The 25,361-nt window shown below is 48.9% G+C and overlaps 1 long non-coding RNA gene across 4 annotated transcripts; it reads left to right on the plus strand.

Moving 5' to 3' along the window:
* Window positions 1-24,774, plus strand: LOC119231167 (uncharacterized). 4 transcript variants are annotated; one of them, XR_008549737.1, is made up of 7 exons: window positions 1-65; window positions 156-292; window positions 784-870; window positions 1,152-1,245; window positions 3,230-3,353; window positions 11,098-11,190; window positions 24,588-24,774. It is a non-coding gene; the product is annotated as an uncharacterized LOC119231167 (long non-coding RNA). The 4 variants fall into 4 exon arrangements; XR_005121878.2 differs by lacking the exon at window positions 156-292; XR_005121880.2 differs by lacking the exons at window positions 156-292; window positions 3,230-3,353.
* Window positions 24,775-25,361: the final 587 nt, after the last annotated feature.

Here is a 25,361-nt window from a genome sequence, read left to right on the forward strand (position 1 = left end):
GCAGGGTGGGGTGTCTCTTGGATTGGTGAGAATGGGCGGGATGGAGCCCTTTGGCCCCCTTTCAGGTTGGTGACCGCTTCTGCCCAGTCTGCATGTCTGTGTCCACCTTAGGTGGCCTCAGGGCCTGTGACTTGTCTGCCCCTCTTTGGTTACAGTGCCCATTGGGAATTGGTTCTAATTGCTGGGTTTTATGATGTTATGATGGACCAGTGCTCAGAGATCAAGAACTTTTCATCCCCCGGGGAGGTAACTGGAGGCCTGGAAAGGGGAAGAAATTCCCCATAGTTGTACTGTGAGTTAATAGTCTGGCCTTTCTAATCTTACAGGATAACGTTGAAACAACAGGTAGGGGGGAAGGGAGCAGCATGGCATCTCTCTGTGGAGGCCTGGGCATTTGGTCCTCTTTGCTGGAACACTGATGTTTGGTAGACTAGACCAAGGAAAACATTTGTGACAATGACAGTTACCATAATCTGAGTGCCTACTACATACTGAACACTTTGGCATATACTATTCTCAATAAATCTTCATATATAGCTTATCACGTGGATAGGCTGTACCATTCAGAGAGAAGTAAACCAAAGCCCAGAGAGATTAGGCAATTTGCTCAAACACACACAGCTAGGAATTTTAGCTGGAATTTAGTCAAAGCCCACGCTGAATCTATTCTATCACACCCTCTTGGGTGTTGATAACTAATGCCTTTCACTCTCACCCTGTTATCGACTCTCCCATACTCCAGGAATTAGATCTGAGACACCCTCCCTACCTCCCCCCATGCAGGACTCGTGATGTTACAAAGAACCCAGCTGGGTGGATCTCTCTGACCATGTCCCACTGACTTCCACCAACGACCCCATAAGGACAAGAGTAAGGTCCCCTGAGAGCTCGTGTGATTTATCTGGTGATATTGTTATTTTATGCGATGGGCCAAAGAGGTGTCAGGAAGCAAGTTTGCTGTAAATTTCCTTTCTCTGCTTCCTTTCCCTCTGCATGTCCCCTCCTGGGATTTATGGTGGAAAATGTTCAAAGCTAGGGACTTGGGCTTGGGTTCAGGCTTGGGGTGGGGAGGCAAGGGACAATACATCTTCCTCTGGGAGCTACTAATTGTGTGCGCGCGTACATGGAGGCATCTGCTGTCCGTGCTGCAGCCCTAGCCTGCAGTGCCGGGCCCACACAACCTGCAGGAGCATCCGCACAGCGCTCGCCTGGCCCTGCAGACAGAGAACATGGACTGCACGACAGGTGTGTTCATGTGGGCCCCACCAAAGGCTGGTGGTGCTCCCCATGTGCCTCCCTCACCGGTGGGTGAGAATATCTGAATCAAGTCAGGAAGCTGGGCGGGCACAGGGCCCCCCTGGGAAGGGGTGTGTAATGCAGAGGCAATGACTCTGAGGATGAAAAGGGGGTGCTCCCTATGGGGGGGTGCGTCATGGGGTAATCTGCTCCTGGGTGCTTTTTGAGATTGGTAGGGAGGGCAGGTAGGAGGGCAGCATGAAGTGTAGCACCTGTCCCTGTGGGACTGTAGGTCCTAGTTGAGCTTTTAGGGGAGGCTGTCTTGGCCTGCACTGGGGACCCTGTGCTCCTGTCTGCTCCCTAGAGGGACGGAGAAGATGCTGCCCATCCCCTGCCCACCTGGACACACCTCCTGGCTGTGGGTCTCTACCAAGGGGTGAACACGAGCTCACACACTGGGAGGGGTGGTGGAGAGGGCGCATTGTGGTCCCCTTCAAACCTCTCCCCTGCATTGTGGGCTTTCAGGGATGTGAATACCAGGCTAGGCTGTTTGTTCTGAACTGAGCTGGGCCAGCTCAGACCGGGAGAGAAGAGGAGGGGGAAAGAGAAAGGGAAAAAGAAAGGCTAGGGGAACCCTTCTGACTTGTTTCCTCTCCCAGGCCTTTCCTCTGCTGAACCCCTCCCTCATCGGGGGGCTCCTGATGCCGCCCCACCCTCCCCGTACTTCCTGGCCGTGTGGCCTCCATTACATATTAGTGGCTATTGAAGGGATTTTATCCAAAGAATCAACGCACCTAGAGGACATATCGTGGGCACCCCCACAAAACCCCTCTCCCCCCAGTCCCAAATCTAGCTGTAGCACCTTAGAGAGGGCTCAGCGAATCCTGGCTAAATGAATCCAGGACAAAAGCGAGACTATCATGTCATTCTCTGCCCCTTCCTCATCTCCCCATCCGTGCCCTGCTCCTCTCCTCGCTGCCCAAGACAGGGCTGTTCTGTGTCTTCGGTTAAATATATGGAATTATCTATTACAATACTTCAATATTTATTACATTGATTTCGCTTTAAATGCTTTGTAAATCATAGCAAAAAATAATGGCCTTCCAACAGAGAGTCATATACCGTAATCAACTAGAAGAAAGTCGGCATTGTAATTTAAAATAAAAAAAATCCTTATGTGAGTCTCTCGTTTAAATTAAGAGACAGGACGTGATTCAAATAATAAAACCTAAGTGAGGCTGGTTTTTCTTGGCAAATTAGTAGAGGTTTTAACTGGAACTGAAAAGGTGTTAAGGTGGAACACTGACCTTATTAGACCTTAATTATTTTCTGTTGTTACATTCCTGGAGCTGAGGTTTTTTCCCAAAGTGGCCACGTTAAGCCTCATCTCAGGAACTTTGGCTTTAGAGAGATATCACTTCTCAAGAGGCATTAGTGGGATAAAAAGCAGGCACTTTGCCTGTGTCCGTTTTCTCCAGCCTAGAGTTTCCAGGGCACCCAGAACTCCTGGTTTGGAGGCCATGTTCTCATTCTTGAAGCCTGAGAGTTCTCCCCACAGTGTCCCCAGCTTCTTTAGCTTCTATACCCAGCCTTCCTCGTAGCAGCCTCCTCCCCCTCTGCTGCTGGTGGAACTGGTGGAGAGGACTGGATGTTTGTGTACAATGTGTGTGTATGCCCATGTGCATGTGTGCACACAGATGTCTTTTGGGGGGGGGTTGCAGCACAGTGACTGGCACTTCCTCCATCTTTCATTGCAACCTCCCTGGCCTACTTTCCATGGTCAGATTTGACTGATCATCCATCTCACGTGTAGCCTGGTCCAGTACAAGATGAAGCTGGAGCAAAGGGAGCAAATGCCATGTCCTTTCTAAGTGCCAGGAATTGGCCTCGTACTATGCCCCGCACATCGCGGGCATCCGGTAGTGGTGGTTTTACTTTTGCTGGGAGGAAGGAGCAAAAGAGTCAGAAAAGGGTCTTTTCTACTTGCTTCCAGACCCCAATTCCAACATGCTTCACTGAATCTGGGGTGGAATGCAGTGATGGAAATGAAGGAGTCCCCCAGGCCCTGGTACAGCCCCAACAAAGGTTTACATTCGGCCAGGCTCATTTTGACACAGGTAGGCCAATCCCTGCGCCTGGCTAGCCGGAGTGACCCTTTCAGGAGTCCACTCATGTCTCTCACCATTCAGAAGGATGCTGGATGGAGAGGGACATGCCTAGAGGAGCCTCAGCAGCTGCATGACCCAGGAAGCACTTCCCCTTCCTGAACACATTTCCTCTTTGCCCACTGAACAATAGCAATAGTTCTAAAAACTGAAGTGCACAGCAGGTGTGGGGGTGGAGGGGGGGCTGGTGTGGTCAGCCTGGGTGTAGATACAGATAGAGAGGGACTGAGCCAGACCTTCATTTGTGGGCTCAGATTGAGTTTTGCCTCCTTATCTCTGACCTTCCTGTGGCTTAAATCCAAGTCTGCCTTGCCAAAGAATAGGACAAGGGGGGAAGCTTAATCCTCCTAATAACATGGCTGTAAGACAGGTCTATAGGTACCTATACCTATGTCACAGATATATAAACTGAGGCCTAGAGAGATTAAATATTCACCCCTGCCCCCTGTCATCAGTTGCTGAGAGGCAGAACTGGGAATATGAACGCAAGCCTCTCCAATTGTAGACATCACAATCCCCATAGGGAAGGTAATAGCTTCATGGGGCAGGGGTTTGTAGATGTCTCATTCACTGCTGTCTCCCTGCCTCTGGAACAGTGTCTGGCCCATAGTGAACAGTAGCTACTTTAAAATAAACCAAGGTCAAATTTAATGGAAGGGTTGGTGCAGCAACAGTGAGTGAGGAATGAACAACTTATTGGGTGCTATGTTTTACATCATAGTTTCCTGGAAGGTCCTGTGTGGTAGAGACTCTGGTGTGATATTTCATGGTTCATGGTCACCTCTTTTGGCTGTTTCTCTATCCAGTTAACACAAGGACGGAGGGTTGGCCTCAAAGAGTAGTTGGCTAAATGGAAATGAAAGTAGAGGATGACAACATCAGCAGTACAGTGAAACCTCTGTAAACATAGACAGGTTATATTAAAATGATGTCAAAGAGGCAAAAACTGTCTTGTTCTTGGTAGGGCCCCTGAGAAAACCTCATGAGGAAGAAAACACTGCATGATTTTCTAATCATTGCATCCTTGACATTTATATCTAAAGCTACTGGACCTTGTTGCAAAGAAACAGTCAATTTTTACTGAGCTCAGTCAATTTTTACTGAGCACCTACTATGTGCCACACACTGGTTATCCCTTTGCAAGTACAGATTTGCCCAAAGGATGGCCCTTGGCTTTCAGGAATGTGTTAAGGCCAGTGACCTTTTGCAGGAGACCTCCCTCTAAGCAGCCAGGGCTAGTCTGTCTTGTCCAGGAGCTTGTTTGGCTCAACTTTAGTGCATGGACAGTCAGCATAGTGCTCCAGGAGGTCAGCCCAAGGGTATCTCTCTCTCTTTTTCCTCCCATCCTAACTTCCCACCCTCCACCCCCTAGTTGACTGAAAAGGTGCAAGAGGGAATCTGAGAGATTCTGTGCTGTTTGTTTTGGGTTCAATGGAATCTCATTTACACGTGTTAATTGCAACTAATTGGCACTAATTGGATGAACAGGAAACCCTCTGGGAGCACTCATACCTTTAATTTGTAGTAAATATCATTAATTAACATATGCTAATTAGAGCCAATTAACATTGATTAAGGGTTTCCATCTACTTGGAAAGTACAAACTCTGTGTCCTCCTCTCTTGGTTGCCTGAAGTCAGCACAAAATACGATAAGTGAAGCGCGCAAGGAGAGGACCCGTGGGCAGCACATTCAGGTGGGGGGCAAGCAGGGCCTTGGCTGCCGTCATTCCAGCTGAGTGCTCAGAGACAGCACCCTCACGGGCCCCTCCCCAGGGCAGAGGGATCCAGGGGAGGGGGTGGCAAGGCTGTCACTCCTCTGGGATAGGAGGAAACAGGGGTGGGAGGTTCCTGGTGTTGGGATGTTATTCCCTTGTCCTGGCTCCCCTGTGCTGTCCTGGATTGAAAGAGTGTTAGAGGTCAAGGTGGTCAGAAGGATGGAGCCGCTGACACCAAGCAATGTTTGGATTCTGACTCCATGATGATGAGGAGACATCATCTACCCAACACACACACACACACACACACACACACACACACACACACATACACATACACACACACCCCTGCGCTCGCACTGGATGACAGCCTCCTCTGCCTGACATGGATGTGTGAACAGGACCCCTCCTCCTCTGACAGGCTCAGAGATGGGACAAGCTCTGTTAGGCATCGCCTTCACCCATCTTGGGATATTTTTACAAGACCAGGATGCTGTTCAAACTACCCAGGGTATTGATGTCAGATAAAAAAAATCATTTGCCTGAGAACCAGAAGACTTTTAAGCCTATTTTCAGTTCTGTTACTAACTAGCTATGGGACTCTTGGGATTTATTGAAAAATACATGTATATAAATGGTTTTGATTTAGTCCAATTATAAAAGAAATAAATGTTTGTTGCAGACCCTCCCCCACCCCAGGATTGCCTCTGTAACAGGCTTCCAAGGGTCTGCCATTCCTTTTCTGCAACTTTGCCCCATTGTTTCATCTCCAATGTCCATCTGCACCAGCAGGCTATACCCTCTGTAAAGACAGGGTTTGATTCTGGCTTGTACATTGTAGCACTTTCTGGACACTAAAAAATATTTGTTGAATGAATGAACACATAAAACAAAAAAACACCTGTAATTTCTACTACTGCAAGATAACATTTGGGGTATGGGTATGTATAAAAAACATTATACATATAATATATTTATATATGACATAAAAATATCTGTCCCAAAAGGCTTAGTGCAATTTTTACTTTAATAACTTTAAAAATATAAGTGCTAATGATTTAAAAAAATCATTTAAAACTTAAATAATTATTATATACTAGTTTTGTGAATTTTGAATACTAAATTTTTAATTTTAAATTTCTGTCTCAATCTCTCTGAATGAAGGCAGCAAATAGTGATTCAAAAATTAAAATCTTATTTTAGTTTTTATATTCACAGGACTAAATATGTGTAAAAGACATTTAAATAATTGCACAAATGGTATTTTTAAAAAGTAAGCTGTTAGTGCTTACACTTCTGAAGTTATTAAAGCTTAACACTGCAAGAAAGCTCTGTGGAATATTTTCTCTATATGTGTTTTTTTTTTTTTCCCACAAACAGCCTAGTGCATGCTTTTGCCAGGCTGCATGGTATTCTAGAACAAGAATGCACTATAACACATTTAACCCGGTTGTCGGAAAGTTACTTCCACTTAAAAACATTTTTTTTTCTCTAACAATACTAGGATGAGCTTTCTTGCATTTAAAACCTTGCATCCACCTTATATCACTTCCTTAGGAGTAATTCCTAGAAGGAGAATTGTTGAGCAAAGGGAATGCCTATTTTAAGCTGTTGCGGCATGTTGCCAACTTGCCCTCCAGAAGGTTGTGCTAATTTACAGTTCCATCAGCGATGGATGGGAATGTGGTTCTCCATCCTCCTGCCAGCACTGGGCATGCTTCTTCTCTTTCAATCCCTGGTAAATAGCTAAACTGATTTCCTCAACTGAGGAATGGGGCCAGTGAGACCTGCATTGCTTAGTCTCCAGGCCTCTCATGCAGGAGGACATTGGTGATTTTGTGACCTAGGGAAAGGAGTACTTGTTCTTCAGGCTGCCTGAGAAGAAAAAGCATTATAGCTCTCAGGTCTGAGCTACCAACTCTAGTGGAAGGAGCTGGGGCCTGAGTGGCACAGAATGTGACAGAAACCTCAGCTCACCAGATCCTTATGCACCTGACTCAGGGCTACTCTGAGGGGTTTGGGGTTCAGGACAAAGCAAATTGCAAGGATGGAAAAATTACCCTGTGAGGAACTTGGCCCCGTACAGCAAAAAGTGGATTAAAAGTCCTTGATGTGGGACAGGCCCTCCTCTAAATGCTTTACATTCATGCACTCCTGAATCCTCCCACATCCCAGTGATGTAGGTATTTTTTAAAAAGATTTATTTATTCATGCATACAAGATCCGGGGTATAGGCCAGATGTGCAGGAGAGTGAGAGGATTCACCAGAGACAGAGCAGGGAACAGAACAGGCAGACTGACTGAAATACACTGCTGAGGGGAGCAGCAGGTAAGACGGGAGAGGTCTGCTGTGCCATGTGGGTACCTCCCTGGCCGGCTGGGAATTGAACCCACACCACAGAGGCTGTGGACAGCTTCACAGCGCTGTGCTCAACCACATGCACCACTAGGGAGGCCCTGATGTAGGTATTCCTATCCCAAATTCACAGATTAAGAAACTGCAGTTCAGAGAGGTTATTTAACATGCCCTAGCTCACACAGCCATCAATGTCAGAAATGCCAAAAATGGCAGAGCTACAATTTGAATGTTTAAAGCCCACTTTTTACCTTCTATGTGCTGCCCTCTCCTGCTTACCAACTTTTTTGGTACCCACAGAATGGCTCCAGGAAGCTGGGTTAGAATCTATAAGGCAGGGAGCTCTTGACCCTGCCTAGGCCTCGGCAGGGCTGAGTGGACCACTATTCTCAGCTCCCTCCCATGGAAATCTGAGGCTTGAGGAGAGCTTCTGGTGAGGTTCACAGCAGCTTAATTACCAAAGTGATTTTAATTTGTTTTTGTTAATTGAAATCTCATTAAGCAAGTAATTTACTCCAACACAGCTCAGGAGTTCACAACTCTATGGGTGAGGAGGCTAAAGGGGTTTCTAGAACTCGTCTTCATCAGAAGATTATGCTTCGTGCTTTATCCTGTGGCCTGGGTGTCTTTGAGCCGGTGTGAACGTGCACATCCTGCAGAAGGGCCTCCAGCTGGCCAGATACCCTTTCTCTTTTTTGGCCTCCCTTATCCCACAACCCCAGGACCTTAGACCCTGCCTGCCAAACCCTTACCCTGGAATGATGAAAAATAAATGAACCCCAGCCTCTCTGGTGGTACAGGGGTTAAAGTCTCAGCACTATTAAGCTATCACCACCCACTGCAGCATAAGTTTGATCCCCAGCCAGGGAGCAACACACATGGCACAGCAGACCTCTCCTGTCTCACCCGTTGCTCCCCTCAGCAGTGTATTTCAGTCAGTCTGCCTGTTCTGCTCCCTACTCTGTGTCTGGTGAGTGCTCGCACCACTGCCCCCTGCCCCCCATTACCCCTGGCCTACATTCCAGTTTTTCTATTCATAAATAAATAAAAATAAAATCTAAATAAAATAAAATTAATGAGCCTGAGCAAGCTCTCTACAGGGCATGTGTGCACCCAGGTGAGAGGCACCCAGGTCAGAGGCACATGGTGTGCACAGACACACTGATACCACTTGGTATTCCTGTCTCAGGCCAAGCACTATTCTAGGTATGAACGGGAAATGCTGGATCAATAGGTCTTCCAGGCCTATAGGAAACAGCTTCTTCTCCCCCATCATGCCCAGAGAGGCCCCTACTCCACCCCATCTCAGTCTATATAAGAGTTGCTCACCCTCAATAGTGTGTGGTGGCCATTTCTTACAAAGGATCCAAGTTTTTAAATAAAACTTCTCACCAAGTTTTTATTGATCCCACTCTTTGAACTCATTCTACTTTGAATCAGAGCCATATGCATGTGTGGCTTCTCCTGTCTGCTGGATGGAAGCACTGGAGTCCCATTCTAGCTGGCTTTATTTATCCAAGCTAGAATGCAGAAGATAGAAGTTCTTCCAAACCCTGTGTGTTACTGGTGATGCTCAACTCGTGCAGAGTGAATGAATTAATGACATGTGTCCTGCCCTTTCTTTTCTTTTTCTTTTTAAGATTTATTTATTTAGGGCCTCCCCTGGTGGCGCAGTGGTTGAGCGCTGGGCTGCGAAGATGCCCGCAGCCTCTGCAGCCTCTGCAGGGCCGATTCAATCCCTGGCTGCCGGCGAGGGTCCCACATGGCACGACAGACCTCTCCTGTGGAGCTCAGGGCTCTCCTCAGCAGTGTATATCATCATTCTGCCTGTTCTCTTCCCCGCTCTGGCTCTGGTGAATTCTCTCATCCTCCCGTGCATCTGGCCTGTACCCCAGTGCTTGTATAAATAAATAAATAAACCTTTTTTTTAAAAAAATTTATTTATTTATGCATACAAGAACTGGTGTAGGTCAGAGGTGCGGGTGTGTGTGTGTGTGTGTGTGTGTGTGTGTGTGTGTGTGTGTGTGAGAGAGAGAGAGAGAGAGAGAGAGAGAGAGAGAGAGAGAGAGAGAGAGAGAGAGAGAGAAAGAGAGGATTCACCAGAGACAGAGTGGGGAGCAGAGCAGGCAGATCTACTGAAATACACTGCTGAGGGGAGCAGCGGGCAAGACAAGACAGGAGAGGTCTGCTGCACATGTGGGTTAGTTCCCTGGCTGGGATCGAACTCATATCGTAGTGGGTGGTGATAGCTTGATAGAGCTGAGACTTAACCCCTGAGCCACCAGGGAGACCCTGTCCTGCCCTTTCTTCAGATTGTAGCTGAAATGGTGCTTTTTAAAAAATTGTGGTAAAATATGCACCACTAAAAGGTGCATATTTTCACCATTTTCAAATAGATAGTCACTGGCACTAAGTGCGTTCACATCTCTGTGCAACCACCACTACCATCCAGCTCCAGAACTTTCTCATCTTCCTCAAATAGCCACTCAGTACCTATTAAACAGTAGCTCCTCATTCCCTCTGCCCTTTCACCACTGGCAAACACAGTCCTACTTCCTGTCTCTATGAATTTGATAACTCTAGGTACATTTAAGTGGAATGGTATGGCATTTGTCTTTTTGTGTCTGGCTTATTTCAGAAATGATACTTTTTTAAGGGAGCTCTTTCCTGAACCCTAGATTTTGTTAGTTTATCAGCATAATGTCCCAAGTTCCCCTTCATTATTCACTTCTCAGACACTGTAATCCCCTGTCATCATCATCCTTCCCCAACTGTAAATCCCAAGAGGGCAGGGGCCACTTGGCTCCCATGGGGGCCCCGGCTTCGCTGTAGGGGTTCCCTGTGGGGTGTTTCACAAGGACACCACCATAGGTGTCGGGGGTGGACAGTTCTTCACTGGATGAGACTGTGCTGGGACTGCAAGTCACTGTAACAGCACTCCTCGGAGTTGCCTGTTCGGTACCAGCATCACCCAAATAACTGTGACAACCACAAAAATGCCCTCCTCATGTTTCTAACACCCCCAAGTGGTGCCTGATATGTAACAGGCGCTCCATGAGCTTTTGTGGAATGGGTGACAGAGGGTGTGTGTGTTTCTCTGAGATGCATGTGTGTGTGCACACACTGTGATGGTGAAGCGTGCATGCGGCCTGTGCCCCTGAGTGCTTTGGACTAGCAGAGGGTTTTGGGCCCTCCCACCAACAGGGACCCCAATTTTTCAGAGCTCTTTTCCTTTGTGGTCTCATGCCCTGGCTTCATATCCAAGGCCCCGCCACCCAGCTGCCTCCTCCTTTTGCCCCTAACTACGGCCACTTGGTAGTTTTCCAGGCCTGACATTTCGAACATGCAATGCCATATGTATTGCCACTCTCAGGTAATTATCACGTAAAATTAAGCTAGTCTTGTACATGAAACCAGCAATTAGCCAGGGATTGAAGGTCAGGGAGAGCTCGTTTATAGAGTCGCTAACAAAATGTTAAGTGGAAGTGTGTGTCAGATGGGCCAGGAGGCTGGATTAGCTGGGGTCGCAGCAGTGGGACTGTGAGCCGTGGAGACTCCCGGCTCTGCGGCACTGGGCACAGCAGGAGGAGCTGGGGATTTATGGCTCACACTTTTCTCTCCCAGCTCTCAATCTGGGACACGGCTTTGAAGGAAGGTTGCTAAGCCTGCTAATCCTGGTGCACACCAACACCGTTTCCTCATTCATCCGGAAACCTGGTAGGTCCCACCCAAAAGCCTGTATGTCACTTCCACCTCCTGCCTGGCTGCCCACCACCCCAGCATTTGACACTCTAGCCCTACAGAGCTGCTTTGGGTATCTGAAGAGTGGGTGATCTTTGAAGACTTTGCTTGAGAGACTGTTCAGTCTCTCCCAACTTCCTTATTATCGCCTAGAAATGTTCTATTTCCCTTCCAAAAATCTCAAACCTGATTTCTCCAGGAGCCTTGCCAGACATTCCCCCGCCCCCGCCACCACCACTTTATTTCGGGAGGAGTTTTCTCTGCTTTTGAACCATGAGCCTATTTCCACTGTTGCATTTACACTCTGTGACAATTTATTGGTCATTTTTCTGCATCCCCTACTGGACTGTGAATTATTCATCTCTTCTTGGCAAGCTGGCACTGCTCAATAAATGTTTTCAGAATGAATCTAGAAATTATTCTCTTTTGCCCTTTGTTCTTTTACATATCCTTCAAGGCCCTGCTCAAATATCACCTCTTCTGGGCAGTTTTCCTAGATTCCCTTCATAGCAGAAGCATATCTGCTGTGTTCCTTTGGCAGTTGGTGCACAGTCCTATTACCACACATACCAAACTGCCTTGTATTTCATATAGGTCTTGCCAGGTCTACCATGTTGTATGAGACCATTCACACTGAGCCAGGCAAGTATAAGCAATGGTGCTTATAGTTGTCCACTAGGTAGTGTCCTTCTGCAGAGCAAAGACTGTGACTTTGCTAATAACCTGTCTATAATGTGCTCTCATGGGCCACATTAGAGTCCAGAATATGTATGCAATTACTGAACAGAAAAAGACAGTTCTGTGCAAAGATCTCCAAATTTAGAGTGTGGGGTCCTGGGTTCCAGTTCTGGCTGTGTAGCTCTAGATGAATCACTCAAGTCTGCTCCTCATTCTTTTAAATCAGGTGATATGTGCCTGGAACAGAGTGAGTGTTTAATTCATGTCAATTTCCTACCTTGCTTTTCTTCATCTATAAAATGGGGAATTTTAAGATTCTTGTGGTCTTATGGAATATGGGCTCTCAGGATTAAAAGACATGCTGAAAGGCATCTGGTATAACCCCTGGCAACTACAGAAGGTGGTCATCCAGTTCTGGTCTGTGTATTTCTAATGACAAGAAGCTCACTTCCTCACAAAGTAGGCCACTATTTTGAGAGGGCTCTGCCTTAAAAAGAGCCCCATTATTTGACACTTGTGTTCCCACAGCTTCCAAAACAGGCCTGGATTTGCATCATGTGACCAGTCCCATTGTTCAACATGATATTCACAGGCAATGATCTGCTCCAGGTTCAAAGACATCTGTTCCATTACCAATCCTATGTAACTTGATTTCAAACCTATTCACCTTTCAGTTACTATCCTCTGAGCTTGCTCCCCTTTTGTCCAAAGACCTCTTGAGATGGGGCACCAGAAGAGGATAGAACTATCACCTTCCTTTGCCTAGAACTTGTGCTTCTATAATGGAGCCCAAGATCATGCTATTTTGACTTGCATCTTTCTCAACTCTAGCAAGCATTTTACCATGGAAGGGAAAGTTGGGAATAAGCAGAGTTCTTTCTGAATCTTCCATTCTTACATTTTAAAAAGTCTGCATTTAAAAAGAAAACATCAGACGAAAAGCCTAAATACCAACAACAAGCTAGGGAGAGATTATTTGTAACTTGTGCTACAGGCAAAGGGCTCATTTCCTTAATGATAAAGACTATCTACCATGAAAAAGAGCTGCAACTATAGAAATATGAGCAATGGATATCAGGTGGTTGACAGAAAAAGACCTCACATTGCTCTTAAATTATGAAAAGATGTTTAACCTCACTCATTATTAGAGAAATGCAAATTAAAACTACAGTCATTTTTTACCTGTTCCATTGGCAAAGATCAAAAAATTTTCTCACATTTTTTTGGTCAAAGGATGAGAAAATAGACACCCCCCCCTACATTGCAAGGGTAAACTGGTATAAGATGTGTGAGGGAGGGAGGGAGGAATTGGCTGTATCTACTAAAATCTTTTCAATGCATAGACACTTTGACTTGGCCATTCCACTTCTAGGAGAGGATCCTGCAGATCTACTCCCACTTGCACATCAGAATGTATATTCAATGGAGGCGGGGACTTCTGCCCATTTTTTTCACTGCTTTATCTCTGTGTGGGCCAGCACATAGCAATTGCTCAATAAGTGTCTACTGAGTAAATGAATGGATAAATATAAATAGCAAAATGACATGCTAAAAGTTATTCATTGCAAATTTTTTTGTAAGAGTCAAAGAGCAGAAATAATGTGTCTAACTACAATGGAATAGTATACTGCTATTAAAAAGATCAAGGTAGGGCCTCCCCTGGAGGCGCAGCATTTGAGCGCTGGGCTGCGAAGCTGCCCACAGCCACTGCAGCACCGGTTCGATCCCCAGCTACCAGCGAGGGTCCCACATGGCGCACAGACCTCTCCTGCTGCCCGCTGCTCCCCTCAACAGTGTTTTTCGGTCCATCTGCCTGTTTTGTTCCCCGCTCTGGCTCTGGTGAATTCTCTCACCCTCCCATGCTTCTGACTGCACCCAGTGCTTGTATAAATAAATAAATCTTTAAAAAAGAAAAAAGATCAAGGTAGCTCTCCATGTACTGATGTGTAAGGATCTTCAAGATGGATTTTAAATGAGAAAAATAAGTTACAGAGTAAAAAACGCAGCCATATATTTGCTTCTCTATGCACAGAAGTTCCCATGTAACTACTATACTCGCTTCTAGGTAGTGGAACTAAAGACTTGGAGCACAAGAGGGAGTAACTATACTTTCCAGAGTATTTTCTGAGATTTGCTTTGAATTTCATCATATGCATGTATTAACTATTCAAGTAAAAAATAGCTATTCAAGTAAAAAAAAAAAATCAAAATTTAAAAAGAACAGGGCTCAGGAATTACCCTAAGCTTTGGGGTGCTTACATTTGTATACACGTGTCTGGATGTTTCTAAGGATGTGCATGCATTTATATGTATACATGCATGTACATTTCCAATTTACTTTGCTCACAACTCCAGATTAGGCTGCCTAACTGAAACACAGTGCCAGACATCTTCCCATGAGCAACAATCTTCCATGACTTCCCATTGTTAATAAAAAAAAGTCCAAACTCCTGGCTTTGGAACGCAGGACTCAAGTCATCTGATCCACCTCCCCCCACCACTTTCATGGTTTTTGCAACAGAAAAATGGAGCTACTTGTTCTCTCCACGTCTACCTGCTAATGTCCCACCTCTACCTTGGGAAACCAAGAACCTCTTCCCCTTCATTGCTGCATCAAGTCATCCCCAACATTAAAGGTCCATCACACTACTTTCTCCAAGAGTGATTCCTGGTGTCCTTAGCTGGCAGTGGTCCCCCCTTCCTATCTGCAGCTCCATTGCAACATTTTGGTTTCTTTTAACCTTATATTAAGTCTATTTCCATACCTGAAGACTGTTTTCCTAAGCTATAGGAAAGAAGGAGAGTTTAAGTTTGATGCCTATTGGTATTGTCCTCAGGGCCCAATAAATGCTAGCACACAGTAGGTATTCAAGGAATGCCAATGGATGGAATGGATATGCCTAAGTTCTAGGTGGGGAAAAGTCTGTACAGTCTTTGTGTCACCTGAGTCATCACGATGGTCTTCGTCATCACTGGGGAAGGAGATTGTGAATATCTAGTTGCACTTGGCCCGTGTGGGGCCTTCTGCACAGTGGCTCAGCATGAACCCACCGCAGCCTATCCACACCACTCACCTGGCCACAGAAGAAGGCCCCAGGCAGTGAGGCTGCCACATTCCAGATGGATGAGGCGTGCCTGTGAAGTCACATGTCTGACTTGCCAATCCACCTGCAGACACTGACGCTTTATAGACCCTCAGGCTGACCTGGGGTCAGAATCCTTACTCTCCCTGTGTGACTGAGCCTCGGGGTCCCCACCTGCAAAATGGGAACATCAAGACCTGCCTCATGTGCTTCTGTGAGGACTGGAGAGAGTGTCTGGAAGTGCCTTGCTGAGGGCTTGGCATCTGGCAGGATCTCAGAGGCTCATTCCCCCAGAAGCCAGGCTGCCAAGCCACAGACATGCAGGAAACCACATCAGCCTGAGTTCAACCTAGAAAGGTAAATGCATTGCCAAAAACCCCATATGCCAGGCAGTACTTTATTGCAAAGCCAAACAGATTTTTTTGGCTCAACCATTGTTTGGGATTATTTTGCCATAGTTAACACTCTGTTGGTGAGAAGAACACTCCAGACCTGCCCAGGGTGTGGCGTCTATGGTGGCCGCACACGTGGTTGGGCCTGTGTACATCAATAGACACACAGATGCACGTGCTACAGTGCAAAGGTGTGCACATGCATCCCATGCACATAGGCACCCAGTCACGTGCATGAGTGTCATGCAAGCGTCATACATGCAGCAGGGCTGGTGGGCCAGGTAGACTCCAATACATGTCCTGGGGGAGTAAAGCCAGGCTGGGGAAATGCTGAGAAAAAAGGGACCAAAAAGGAAGAAGAAACTTTAAGAAGGAGGGCTGGGGATGAAAGACAGGGGAGCATAGGGAGCTAAGAGCGGGACTTTGAACCTCTCCTGGGTTTGAATCCTCCCTCTGTGAATTCCCAGTTTGTGACCTTGGGCAGGCCACTCGACCTCTCCATGTCTCAGTTTCTCATCTGGAAAATGGGAGTCAGAATAACAGTACCTGCCAATTAGGACTATTGTGAGGACTAAGTGAGTTAATGCTCAGAAAGTGCTTGATGGAGCCTGGTTCAAAGTAGGCACTTGCTTCAAAAATGGCGGTGGGGGGAGCAGCTCCTACCTGGACGCTTCCTCATCTTCCTTTTACTCCCCTCTAGGATGTCGCCTCCTGGCCTCTTTCTCTCCTTCCAGCTCCCTCACATCACGCTCTCCACAGCCCCCACACCCCTCTGCCCCCCACAACGTGCTGGTCTCTGCCAGAGCCAGGCTGGGAGCAGGCAGTGCGTGCCATTGGCAGGGAGAGAAAGCCAAATGAGCAGGAGGAGGTGGAGACGCTGGCTCCGAAACGGTGCTTCTTTTTTTCCTCTTTATTTTTCATTTCCCCAGCCATGCTCCCAGAGGCAGGAGGGTTAGGTGGTGGTGCTGGGGGGGTGGGCAGTGGGAGGGATCCAAAGAACAGACAATCCCAGCCATTCCCTGGTGGGCCAAGGGTCAGGCCCCCTCCTCGCTCCATCTGCCTTCACTGCAGCCTGTGCCATCCGGCTTGCCAGCCCAGCCCAGCCCAGCGCAGCAGGTTGGGATCCCAGGCCATGCCAGCCCTGGCCCGCTCTGGGGTGGGAGTGGGCTGGAGTCTGGAGACTGTGAAGGGTTCTCCTGCTTTATTTCATTTTTCCATATCTCCTCTTTGCTTTCTGAGCCCTGGTCTTCCCCAACCCTGGGGTTCTGACTCCATCCCCTGCCAGCCTCTGGCTGATTCGTCCACCCCTGCATCTCTGCCACCACCTGCCCGAGGTCTCCTGCCAGCTCTGAGCTCAGGAAGCATCAGGCCCTGTCAGCCTCAGCTCCACACACACCCCTCCCCGCCTCTTGGCTGAAGGCTGGCAGCCCCAGCATCTGGAGGGGCTGGCTCTCTGCTCTGACTGCCCTGGGCCCAGGGTCCCCCGCCCTGATCTCCACCTCTTCTTCCCTTCCCCCAGTGACTAGAGTCCTCTTCCCACCCCTCTGCATCCTCCCAGCCCAGGACAGCTTGCTTCCCTCCAGGCCTTGGCTGGAGGCGCACAATGAAGCAGCCTCCCCCCACAGATTGGGAGGTGGAGAATCACCATGGCAACCAAGAAAGCCTCTCCTCCCTCTCTGCCCCTCCCTCTCCTGGCTTCACTGAAGGGCTAGAGGTCTGATGGGGAGTCCCAGTTCCCAGGGATACAGGATGGAGAATGACAGGGGACAGAGGTAGCTGATGGGACATTCGTGAGATTGATGGGCTGCGGGGAGATGGCCGGTTGTAAAACTACAACTCTTGAGGGGCAGGGTCTACGTGTGTGTCTCAGCCACCAGTAGAGTCCCCAAATGTGGCTGTGATTCATCTGGGCAGCTTGTTAGACTAGACATACTATACCCTAATCTGCAGAGTCTGAGCCTAGCGACCCACATTTCAAAGATTCTTCCCTGGTGATTTCTGCATATACCAAAGTCAAAGAGACACCAGAATACAGAAGGTTGGGATCTAACAGACCAGTGTTGAAATCCTAGCTTGGCCATATAAAGTCAGGTGGCAAGTCTGATAATCTCTCTAAGGCTCAGTTTTCACTTCTGTTAAATGAGATAACAGCACCAGCTCTATAGGGTGAGGTGAGAATTGGCCTTCATTGAGAAAGAACCTCACAGAAGAGCTTGATCGCTGCAGCTCCTGCTCTGGGCCCTGCTTTCTCCAGGTGGGATGAGCAGGGCCTATGGGAGAGTAAGCCCCCCACCCCCTGGGGCCTGCCAGAGCCTGGGCCTTCTCTGTCATTATGTGTTACAAGACACTACGAATTCTCCACACTGGAGCAACACAAAATCATTAAGGCAAAACAATAAATAAAGGTCTAGAAGTTATTACAGAGCTGACAGCGCACAACGCCGTCCTGCAAAGCAAATATGAATTATTTCAGAACATTTTAAAATGAAAAATCCTCTCTTCTTCCTGCCTGGCTCTGTAATGCATTAACTCCTCTTTTCATGCCCTTCACCCTGTGGAGAGTAGCTGGGCAGAGGTTTCCAGGCTCCTGTGGCCTGGAAGGACCTGTTCTTCCTGCTGAATCAGAGTGGAAGCCAGCCGGCTGTTTCTCTGACCTGGGTGCCTTCTGGTTCACTGAAAGCATCTTTGGGGCCTCCCTGGTGGCGCAAGGGGTTAAGTCACAGCACTATGAAGCTGTCCGCAGCCACTGCAGCACATGTTTGATCCCCAGCCAGGGAGCTGACTCACATGGCGCAGCAGACTCTCCTGACTTGCCCACTGCTCCCCTCAGCAGTGTATTTCAGTCAATCCGCCTGTTGTGTTCCCCACTCTGTCTCTGGTGAATCCTCTCACACACCCCCTCCCCACACTTCTGGCCTGTATCCCAGCTCTAGTATGCATAAATAAAATTGAAAAATCTTTTTAAAAAAGCATCTCCTTGTTCCTGTCTCCACCTAGAACCAGTGACCCTTTCCTGCTCATAACACTGTTGACCATGTTCACCAAGAAGGCTCCACAGCTCTGAAGATGGGCTGTCTCCTTCCCCTTTTACAGATGAGGTGGCAGGTTCAGAGGGCTCCGTGACAGGCCCACAGTCTGTAAGTGGCAGAGCTGAGACTCACTGAGTCTTCTCACTGCAAGTTTAAATGAGATGAAGTGAGACAACTCCAGGGCTGTCACAGGCTGCCATGCCCATCTTTTTTTCTTTTTTTTTTTAAAAGATTTATTAATTAATTTATTTATGCATACAAGAGCTGGGGTGCAGGCCAGAGGTGTGGGGGGTGAGAGGACTCACCAGAGACAGAGTGGGGAAGAGAACAGGCAGATTGAAGTACACTGCTGAGGGGAGCAGCGGGCGAGTCAGGAGAGGTCTGCCTTGCCATGTGGGTGGCTCCCTGGCTAGCCAGGGATTGAACTCATGCTGCAGAGCTGCAGAGGCTGCGGATTGCTTCATAGTGTGGTGCTTAACCCCTTGCGCCACCAGGGAGGCCCCCATCTGACATTTTTGCCTGATCAGCTTCCCTTCCCTGTTGGACGGGGACAGCACCCCTTTCCTTTGAAAGACTGCTCTTTCCTTTCCATGTTGCCTGATGTGATTATAGGACTATATTATCTCAAAGGGGCCTTTTACTGCTAATGTTCTAGAATTCACTTCATATGCCACTGGGTACTAGATGTGACTCATAGGGCTTTCTGTGTTCCATCTCTGCCAGCCTCTTCAATTCTTCCATCACCATTCTGCACCTTTATACTCAATATATCTCTGAAGTTCTAAATTCTCATTTACTTAAAGCTCTTGAAAAACACCACGCATGCTTTCATCTAGTCACCAACCAACCAACCAAGTTCCTGAAATGTACCAGGCCCTATCCCAGATGCTGTAGGTGCGAGAGCACTTGCCCTCTTGGAGCAAATCAATAAATACAAGTGTGTGAGAAAGGGAGACAATAAGAGAGAATTGTTTTTTTAAGAGAAGACTTGACAGTTGAATATGGAATAGGTAATGGTGGGAGAGGAAGAACATTAAGGCAATTAGAACAGCTTAGGGTGTGTTTTGGGTGAACAAAACTCAAGTGCAATGAGTGATCAGAGATATGAGCAGTAATCAGGCAATGATAATGATTTGTCTGCCACTCTAGCCACTTGGTAAACTTCTATTCATCCCTTGAAGCCCTGCTGAGACATCACCTCTGCTGGGAAGTGCCCTCTCTGAGCCTAGAATTAATTGCTCTTTCTTCTCTATAGCTCTTGTATTCCTGTCTCCCTGCACTATAAGGACTTCTTTCCACATTTGTCTCTTCTCTTAGGATGTATGTTTCTTTAGGACATGAAGCTTTCTGTAATTGCAGTGCCTGGCACATGTAGGTATCCAATAAATGCTTTTGGACTGAATTGAATCACATGGTGTGTGTGTAGCCATGAGATAACTATGCCTATGTTTAAGGAAGGGGCAGGAGGAGTGACAGGCATGTATGTGGGTATCTCTGTGTTTGGATTTAAACTCAACAATGTTTCCAGAGGGCTATTTGGAGCCAGTGGACTGTGACAAGCTGCTGACCATTTTCTCAACACCAAGCAAACTTGCTCTGCTGAGGGCTGCAAAGCCACCTGGGCCTGAGGCTGGACTGCTCCACTCTCTAGTTCTCCATGCTTTCCTTCCCGTCGCTCCAAGTCCCACTTGGGGTCCCTCAGTCTTCAGGTTCTGCAACAGGGTGGGTGGTGGGTGAGGATGAGGCCCCCACCTGGGTGTCCACTGGCTGCCAGCCAAGAAGCTGATCAGTGGGAGCCCCAGGCTCCAGACCAGGGGAGACCCTTCCTTCTAGTCCATGTTGACTGCTCTCTTCTTCACCTGCCAATTTATATCAGGCCGTTGTCTGTGTTGGTGATGGGGCGCACTGGCCCCACTCCCGGTGAGCCTTGAGGGGGATCAGAGGATGCTATGGCTTGGGAGTGGACAGAGGCCAGTCTGAGGCAAGGAGACAGACATTTAACCAGTTGAGCTCCACTGGAGAAAGGCCTCCTCCATGTTCTTGATATTCCTCATCTACTTAAACTCTGAGGGGGTGGTCTTTTCCTGGGACAGGAGAGGGTGGCCAGTGGAGAAGGGAAGATGAAATATGAGCGAGATGCCTTCCAACTCCGGCCACCGTGTCTCCTGCGAGCCAGGCCCAGCACAGAGGCCCTTTGCAATCAGCAACTCCAACACATGTTGCCCCCACTCCAGCCATTTCCATCAACAATGAACATGAAGTCCCCCCTTGCTTTCAGGACGGGAGGAAGTTGCCACAGGTGTGGGGGTCTGCTGTGCGCAGGCTCCAGGTACAGTTGCACGAAATTCTCCCCAAAGTCCTGGGCAGGTGCTATTAATAGCCACATTTAGGAGAGGGGACGGGAGGCTCCAGGAAGCTCTAAAGTGTGGCCAGGAGCCCGGAGCTTCTGCTCTTTTCTCTCCTGTTCTGTCTCCTGGAGCACTGATGTCTGATCTCTGGGAGCTGCCCCTTCAGAGGAGACACACACTTCACCTGGAGATGTAAATGGCCACTTAGGAACATGTGACCCACCCCCCTCTCCCAACACCATGCTGGGGCTCTCCCATCCTCAGCCAGGACTCTCTGCCCCAACCCTCTTCTCCTTCCTATTCCTTTCCTTCCAGGACACTGATCCCCCCAAACCCACTTCATCTGTCCATGCAGTGATACAAGAATGCTCCACTGCATTCTGGGGAAAAAGGAGGGAACATAGAAGGATGGACCTGGAATGAGTGCTCCCTTGGTTTCCCAGGTGACAGTGACCTTGAACAGATCCTTTAAGTTCTTAGCCTCAGTTTCCTTATTTGTAAACAAAGCTCCAACTCCCAGAGTTTTACAAAGGAGATTTAAACAAGATGTGTCCACCGCTGTGTTGCAGGCATTCAAGAATTGTTTAAACATGAATAAGAGGGGCCTCCCCTGGTGGCACAGGCGGTTTGAGCACTGCACTGTGAAGCTGTCCGCAGCCTCTGCAGCACTGGTTCCATCCCGGCCAACTGGCGAGAATCCCACATGGCGAGGCAGACCTCTCCTGACTCGCCCGCTGCTCCCCCCCACCCTCCCCGCAGTGTACTTCGTCAGTCTGACTTTTTTGTTCCCGCTCTGCTCTGGTGAATCCTCTCACCCTCCTGTGCATCTGGCCTGTACCCCAGTTCATGTATAAATTAATCAATAAATCTTTAAAAAAAATGAACAAGAGGGGTTAGAGTTTGGCTGGGTGGGGGAGGTGAGAGTGGGGTGGGTGGGGTGGGAGAGGATGGAGCTGGTGTGGGTGGAAGGGATGGTGGGGACAGAGGAGTGACGGCATTGAGGGCTGTGGAGAGACACTTAGGCCACCTCAGAGGTGTGCTGGGCCTCAAGGTCAGGGCCCCACTTGCCAACGGCCCTGGCTTTCTCTCAGAACTTGGGCAGTTTCCCTTTTGCTTCCACTTCTCCTCCTGGCTGGCCCCTGCTTGTCTTCAGGTCTCAGCTAGGACCTAGCTTCCTCCAGAAAGCCTTCCATACTTCCCTCCCCACTGGACCAGGTGCCTCTCCTCTGCGCCCCCACTGTCCTGGGCCAATCTCTCTGGCAGCAAGCTGTGTTGCCTATTCATTTCTCCCTCTTCTAGGCTAGATTTTAAGTTTGCAGACAAGGTTCCCCTTGCCAGAGCCTAGCACAGTGCCTGGTGCAGAGCAGGTACTTAATAAATACTGGTGAATGAATAAGATTTACCCCAGCGTGGGTGCAGGGAAAGATCAAACCCCAATGTGGGCTCTTGACAGATGAGAAATGAACTTCTGAAGAGCTGCTAAATAGGATGGCAACCCAGGCAGGGGAGGCAGGGAGGAGAACCCAGGTGCTGGGGTTCCAGGGTTGGAGTGACACGGTCCCATTAAGCATGTTTCTCACTTCACTCCCAGGCTTTTCTGCAAGGGGGGTGGCCCTCCAGGTTATACTTGCTCTGGGTGTTATGTAGTCTGCCCACCACTTTGCATGCCCACCTATGCGTGTGTGCAGACACTAAGGGGTCTTGGGTAGATATTTGTGTCCTTGGTTTGAATGAACGTTGGTGGAAGCAGAGCTGCCTGGTGTGTGTGTGTGTGAACACATACATACATGGTGGCAAGTTTGGTGTGCATAAGTGTCTTTGTGTATGCAGGTCTGGGTGTGACACCTTTTTGTGCACATCTCTGTGTGCAGCACAAGTCCAAGGATGCGCTGTATCTGAGAGTGTGTATGCGCTTGCACAGACATGAGTGTGCCCACTGGGGCCAGGCGGGGCCATGTGTGTCCTGTCACTGTGCTCTGATTAGCCTTTGCTTGGAAGCATTTAGGTGACGATTTACAGCCGCACCTGACCCTGGCCTCTCTGCCCCGCACTGCGTGTGCTGCCACGGCTGCCCCCTGGCCCCTGCCCACCCCCTGCCCCCGGCCACATAACTGTGATTTATGGCTGGCCTGTGGGGAGCGCCCCCCCACCATCGCCCACCTCACGCTGCTCCTGCACCAGATGGGCTGCCTGCTGTCCCTGGAGCAGCTCCGCCAGGCAGGGTGAGGCAGGATGACTGCCGCTAGGCCCGCTCGGACCCCGCCCTCACCCACTGTCACCCCTTTCAGAACCCTGTCATCCTGTCTTGGGCTTGTTCTTAGCTGTTGGGATTGTGAACTGAGATGGGAGGTCAGAGTCTGTGACATAGAACAGAAACCGCCCCCCGTCCTCCATTCATCTCCACCTCAGACACAGATAGACAGACAGATGGACAGACACGCACAGATAAAAGTACCGACAGGTCCTCATGCAAGGATGCTCATAAGGTCAAGTCTGACAAGCGCATGTGCATGTGCGCGTGCATGAGCACACACAGTGAGTGTTTGTGGGGGATCTGCATATGTGTGGGGGCTGGGAAGGGAGCCAGGCCCCCTGCAGCTAGGCCAAGCCTCTCCCACTCCCCGCTGGGTCCCTGCCGCCCTTCCCCTGTGTCTGCCCTCCCCGATGCCAAAGGGTATCTTCTCCAGCTCATGCCAATTCATTATGAAGGTCCACTCAACCAGCAAGGGCATTTCTGGGGGTGTCTTGGGGTGAGCCCTTGGGGCTAGGGCCCAACCTTGTACCCCCAGGCTGGCATTGCTGGGTGCAGGGAGGGGGGTGGAGAGACCCTGGGCCGTGTCAGGCTGAAGGTGAGTGCTGGAAACAAAAAGATTGGAGTAAATTATTATTCCCCCCATGGCTTTCCCAAGGAAAGTAGAAGCAGCAGCCCGAGGCCCGTTTTCCTATTTGATGGGGAATCAGATAAATGGCAGGCAGCTTGCTCTGATAAGGCCTTGCTCTGGGCACAACCTCTCTCTCTGAAACCCTCTTACTATGCATAGAGGAAGGCTATCTGTGCAGCTGCACCTTGACACAAATATATCTGCACCCGAGATGAAGCAATTCCCCAGAAATTACAGCAGGGGGATTGCATCTGAGGAGGGGCCCTGGGGAAGGGTGGGGGCTGTGGGGGGGCGGGGGAAGGAGAGGCCTGGGGAGGCAGGGAGGAGAAGCAGGAGGCGTCTGGGAGACTGGGAGTGGGGAGGAAGAGGTCAAGAGGACCGCGGCGGGGAGGGGCTTGGAAGCATCTCTATCACATTTATACATGTTCCCCTTCCAAGCAGCTTTCACAGAAATTTTCTTTTCCTCCTGCATCATCTTAATAGGGCAACCCTCACCCCCTCCTTCCCCAGCGCTGCCCCTACCATTCTCCTCTGTCCACAGAATTAAAAATAAAATATGTGGACAATAAAACAGATTCTACAATTAGTTGTCTAAACCAAGGAGTCTCAATGGCCTTAACGTTTTTTCTTTTCAGAAGACCAGTGGGGGAGGGCATGTGATTTAAATCAAGGGGAACATAAATGAATATTTTTGAAAAGACAGCATGAAGTTCTGACTTTTCAAGTTGTCACATGACTCTGCAAGCACATGTGCTTGCACGTAAGCAAAAGTGGGCACGAATATGACTGTGCTTGTCCGCCAGGATTCTAACGTGTGCCACTCTTATGCACACACACTCTCATGCACGCTTTTCTTTTCACTCAGCCTGACAATACCCTGGGCTCTCCCTCGCCCCTACTGTCATTGTCTGCCTGTCTCTGCGAGCTTGTACACCCTGTTTTCCTCTTTCCTCCTCTGCAGAACTGGAACCTCCAGCCCCTTCGGAAGTCTCCAGAAGCCCCCGGTCCTGCTAAGAGAAGCTTGAGTGAGAGACGTCCATCATGCACAAGGGACCTTGACTCCTGCCAGACGCCACCTCCTCACAGACTGGACAAAGATGCTCAAGGCATGGGCAGGAGGCTTGGCGGCACAAGTTCATGGGGAAGGGCAGTGGGGCCATGTGGTGGGGGTCTTGTCCCCAAAGCTCTGGGTCTTTGGGTATATTTGGGCATGTCGGGGTGGGGTGGGCAACAGGAGGCATTGCGTGTGCAGGGGTGTATGTGAGAAGAAAGTGAAGTGTGTGCATACGGGGATGGTCCCCTCCCTCTGCAAACTGGCACCTGTCTTGCTTGGGTCTGACTGTTGAGCAGCTGCGAGACACAAGAGTCGGCCGACAGATGCCACGGCCAGGCCTTTGTCTGAGCAAGAGAAAAATCACACCCTCCCCTTAAGCCCCTGCGGCGCTGAGGCTGAGAGGTTTACCCATCTCACCCTCCAGATCCATCTCCAATCCTGGAAAGCAACAGAGACCTTCATCCTGCTTCCTCCCAACTTTGGGGAATCAAAGGGATAATGGGAAAGATGCAGGAAAGGTTTGGAAGAGAGATGCTTTGAATCCCTTTCCCCAAACTGTATGATAAAACCCTGGAATCCACCTACATCGGGGTGGTGATGGTTGGCTAGGGTAGGGAGGGCCCTGGCATGTCAAATCAATGCACTTGGCAGACAGAAAAGCAGGCGCTAGTTCTAACTTTG

This window comes from Talpa occidentalis, unplaced genomic scaffold (genome assembly GCF_014898055.3).
Source record: "Talpa occidentalis isolate TD23 unplaced genomic scaffold, MPIMG_talOcc4v2.1 talOcc4.7, whole genome shotgun sequence".
Classification (NCBI taxonomy): domain Eukaryota; kingdom Metazoa; phylum Chordata; class Mammalia; order Eulipotyphla; family Talpidae; genus Talpa; species Talpa occidentalis.